The following is a 5,511-nucleotide window of genomic DNA, read 5'->3' as shown; positions in this document are numbered from 1 at the left end:
TTTGATGCCTAACGTGGTGGGGTTGTGCACAGGGGCCACACTGTTGGCTGCATCCCCCACTGCCCTGTATCATGGTTTTTCAATAAACTACCTTCTTTGCTTTTATCCTGAATTGCAGCTCTGACAATTTTGCTTTGAAGGTTGAAAAAGAGGGCATTACTTGGTGGATTGCAACTACATGCAGAACACCCCCAGGAACACTCAAATGTAATGTTCTGACTCCATAACTGAAATGAAAACCAATGAATTAAAAGGACAGTAAATGTGGAAGAAATAGGTTAGATAATGCTAGATGTGCAGGAAATAAGGCAGACCCCATCTGATTTCCTGCAGCTTCTAATAGATATTGCATGAAACTCAATACAGTGATCAGTTTCAGTGCAAAGAGAGAGAGAAGCCTATGCAACTAGGCAAGTTGCTGGATAGTAAAACAAAACCCATACAGAGGTTCTGTCCTTTCTCCACTTGTTTTACTCCCAAACTAATATAGAAATGTGAGGGGTTTATTCGTTTTTCATTTTTTAAAAATAAATGTAATTTTTGCAAATATAGACAAAACTTGATGATTTTGACCGAAATTCAATATCCATGAGGTCTCGTTACTACCTTTGATTGCCATGCACTCTCCAAGTGAAGAGCCTAGTGTGACAACACTCTCAGTTACAGTGAATGAACGATGTCACAATAGGACAGAAAGTATGTTACTGGGAAGATAAGGCTAAACAATATTCTATACTATTTTGTTCCTCATGCTTGTTGACTGATGGGTCTACACTTTTATAAGATTAGGAACTATTTTATTATTTCATGCTTGATATGCTGTTGTTGTTTTTCAACAATCCAGTAAATCAGTCGGTAATGAGCATGTGGTGTAGTAGCTGTGCAAGGAGAAAAAATTTTTCTAAAATGAAGGTGAGCTGATCACAGCTTTCATAGATGGCTCATCTGTAATCACTTATTGCCTTACAGGACTTATTGCCTTGCTAAATATGGAATACCTGCAACATCTGTACAGCACATTTTGCTATAGACAGGGGTGACACAAGGTTGGGTGTATAAGAGAATCCCAGAGAAATCCCAGTGCAATGATATGTCAAAATAAATCCCAACCTAAATCTCTCAATTTTTATTGATGTCTTTAGTTCCCTTGGGGATATTTTGTATTATGTGTTTCCCAGGAGAATAACTGAAGGAAAATCTCTAAAATGGCAAGGCATTTTTGCGAAACCATCGGAAATCATTATAGGAGGATTATCACGGCTGCATTCATAAATACAGCTGTGGGAATCCTCCTGTCACTGAGCGATCCCAGAGCAAGCCCTAATTCTGACCTGTAGTGCCCGGGGATCTTTCACTGAGAAAAGGATTCTCACGGGTCCATTTATAAATGCAGCTGTGGTACTCCTCCTCTGAGAGTCCCGAGTCATGCGGCTTGCGTTTATGAATGAACGTGGCCGTGGAAAAAATCAGAGGATTTTTCCCACGCTGCATTCATTCATGAGCAGCCAGTGAGACACACACTGTGTTCCTGGATAGAGAAACTCTATCCAAGAACACATACAACTCGTAAAGGGCTGCCAGAGCAATCAGGGGGGCAGAGCTGACAGCTCCGCTCCCCTGATTGGTCTTGCAGGTCCCAAAAATTTACGAAGATCGTTCTCGCCTACATGTTTGGTAAGCGAGAACAGCCCAATTCACGAGAGACCGAATTTAAAAAGTTTGCTCGCTCATCCCTATCCCTGGGCAACAGGTAAACAAACTGGCACTCAAAATACATTGCACTGTATGAAAGAACAATATGAAATGGCCAGATATTTTAATACACATGGATCATAGGAAAATACTAAAAGGTTGCAGAGAACAAACATATTAAAATGTGTGAAGGTGATGCCAAACAATAAACAATTTGGATTTGAAATACAAAAGAATAAATAACTAAGAAAGGAAAGGTACTAATTAATGCATGAACTCACACTGGATGAGCACATTGGTAGAGAGCATGCAGCAGACAAATTTGTGTTTCATTTCCTGGGCTTATTCGGGCCTCTCCAGGGCTGGAGAGGATACACTTAAATTAGTGAATCTGGGTGATCCAGCAAACCTGGAATACATTTCTTAAAAGTCATTTGTTAGCAAATGTTTTTAATCCTGCACCATTCCAGGTTTGCTGGATCATCAAGCTTGACTGATGAGTGTATCCTCTCCAGCATTGGAGAGCTTTAATAAATCAGGCCCATTATCTGCAGATTATAGGGATCTCTTTGGTCAGGGCCTCCAGAGCAAAATTTTCACACCATTAGTCTTCACCATCAACAGAAATTGATCAACAAAGATATACCAGAGGCTGGACCTTTAGTGGAAAGACAACAATCAAATTCTAAGCTACGTGGCATAATCATTGATCATCTTGGTAAATCTAACTGGGGGGTGGCATTAACAGAATACTGTTTGGCCAAGAGTTTTCAACCTCCCTTCTCTATCCAATAAAAAGTCCTGATTAGAAATACATTTTTAAAATAAGGCTGATGGGCTTGGCACAACCCCTGAACAACTGGGAGGTTTAGACTAGTGGTTTCTAACAGTGGGACTGCTGTGATTCACCAGTGTGAACCAGTCCTCAAACACCCCAATGCCTTAATAATCATTGAAACAAACTGGAGTTTTCCAAGTTTTATCCAAGGACTTTCAACAAATTAATATTATTACACAGTACTTATATCGCGCCAACATATTACGCAGCACTTTACAAAGTTCATAGTTATGTCACTAGCTGTCCCTAATAGGGGCTCACAATCTAATGTCCCTTCCATAGTCATTTGTCTTTAATACAGTCTAAGGTCAATTTTGGGGGGAAGCCAATTAACTTAACTGCATGTCTTCTGGAATGTGGGAGGAAACCAGAGTACTCAGAGAAAACCCACGCAAACACAGGGAGAACCTGCAAGCTCCATGTAGATAATCTCCTGACTGAGATTCGATAAATGCTTGCCACAAGCACTACTCAACACTTCTGGTTGTCTAAAGGTTGAAAATGGCTGCCTGGAAGCACACATATCAAACGTCTATCTGAACAGTGCGATTTCCTATTTGATATGAGTAAATTCTGCACTGGCAAAGTCAATATTCATAGCTGTAAATCAATGTCCATTTCTTTGATTGCAGGTGAAGTTTGGTTCTTTCTTAAAATTTTGCATATAAAATGTACCAAAACACGACTGCTGGCTGAAGAGGATGTTCAAATGAGTGTCTTCAAAAAATGATGACATTCAGGCATTTATTCTAAAACCACTTTAAAGACCATGTCCACCATTTGTTATGATTTGAAACAAAGTCTGACACTTTCTCATTCCACATGTGGAATTTCTTTAGGACAACCCTATCAATAACACATAACATTGCAGGTAAAAACAGAAAAAAAGTTGATTTAACAATTTAAACTTTTTTTGGTAATTTGCAATCTGCTTTTGGATCTTTTAGGGAATTTGACCATTCGAGTTGATTCACAAATAATGTTAGGACTGCCTTTTCCACTTCTCGAGGTGTCTAATTAGTATCTGTAGTGGTCCAGCTTCGCTGTCCCTACCTTCATCTCCTTACATAACATTTATTTATCTGACTAGGGAAGAATCTTGGGAATATATTTCACAAATGAACCCAAAATCCTTTTAACTTACCTGCTCCCAGCCTATCAAGAAGGCACATGATGTAATTTAGGAAAATACAGCACTAGTCACACTTCTCTCTCTATTCAGCAGTATTTATATTAAAATTTGGTAGTTTTATAACATTTGTGTAGCGTGAAATCAATTTTTTTAAATTTTATTTTGTTTTATAAGCCAACATTTCTCTTTTTATTGTAACCTTCAACAGGGAGAAGGGTGAATGGTTTAAAGTTGCCTGTATCACTCAGTAAAACTTGCTGGCATAAATGGAACAACTCAATACGTTATAATATTGTCCCTGCACTAACATTTGTGTGCTGTGAAGTCTGTCAGCAGATTTCTTATTTCAATAGAGATGTCCCACAGACAAATATTCATTTAGAAATATTTACATTGTTTTATCTCCTTCGAGTCCTATTAGATCACCCAAGACTGTCATCAGTAAGTATTAATCGAACATTTTCTCAGCGGAGAATTTTAATCAAGTGTAAAGTATACAGCTTTAACCCCAGATAGAAAAAAAGGAGAGGCGATTGTCTTCCAAGCCATCTGTTCCCCATATGTGCTCAAACGAAAGAAAGTTTTCTTCACCTTCACCCATATAAAGTATTTTTTTATACATTATGATTTTTATTGTGATGTTACATCAGTTTTGCAAAAACCCGAAATGTGTGCGGTGGAGATCGGATAGCAGAGCAGAAAATCAACACAGTCTGTGACACGTCTTCAGGTTATTCAACCTAAAAAACGGATAAAAAACAAAAAAAAGGTTGGTGCGGCAGGATACATATTACATGTTTTGCATTCTGTGAACCATTCTTGGCTGCCGGATCAGATAAAGTTCTTGTAATTTCTTTAATATTGTTCAAATAATAAAGAGAAAGAAGAGATAGTTGGGAAGAGCTATAAATAACCAAAATGAAACACATTACTTGGGCCAATCTTTTCACATAACCTTGTTTAGCTGTTGACTTTAACATAAAACATCTGTCTTGCTTTGAATGGTGCAGAGACGAAATAAATAAATACAAAGCAAGAAGATAGAATTTCCAGAGATGCTTGTTTCAGTAGTGCAAATGCAGTAAAGATGTGTATTTAGAATCCTGCGGATTATAACATCCTGACAATGGGGTAAAAGAGTTCACGGCTGTGATAATTTATGATAGTTTGGGTTTAGAAAATGTTTAAAAGGAAACTGTCACCTTCCCTGTGTAGGATCCCTGCAAAGGGCTTCCCCCAACTCCATGTATTCACCTTACCTCTGCTCTCTTCTCCTTGCTCTTCCACACCTTTTGCTAAAATTTAGTGACCCAGAAATGCAGCAATGTCACACAGCTGGTCATATTGCATAGCACCATCACAGGGTATCAGTTCACATTTTACTCCATATCTAATAATGGCAAGTATTCTAGTCAGCTGAAACAGAGAAAAGAGTGGCAAGGGAGTGCAGGTAGAGTGGGTGTATGGTGGTCAGGAATGGCATTGTTATGTAAAAACACAATCTAATTATTACACAGTATTTATATAGCGCTGACATATTATACAGTGCTGTACAAAGTTCATAGTCATGTCACTAGCTGTCCCTCAAAAAGGCTATCTAATGTCCCTACCATAGTCATATGTCTTTAATACATTCTAAGGTCAATTTTGGGGGGAAGACAATTAACCAAGTTGCATATTTTTGGAATGTGGGGGAAACCCACGCCAAAGCACAGGAAGAACCTGCAAACTCCATGCAGATTGTCACGAATGGGGAGACAGGACCACTAGGGGGCGTATGGAGGTGGTTTGAGCCCTGGGAAGGGCCAAGGTGCAAAGTCTAAGCAGTAACCGGGTCTTCTCCAGAGCC

This window comes from Pyxicephalus adspersus, chromosome 5 (genome assembly GCF_032062135.1).
Source record: "Pyxicephalus adspersus chromosome 5, UCB_Pads_2.0, whole genome shotgun sequence".
In the NCBI taxonomy this organism is placed as follows: Eukaryota; Metazoa; Chordata; class Amphibia; order Anura; family Pyxicephalidae; genus Pyxicephalus; species Pyxicephalus adspersus.
The sequence above is the reverse complement of the archived record's forward strand: the minus strand, read 5'-3'. Positions refer to the sequence as shown.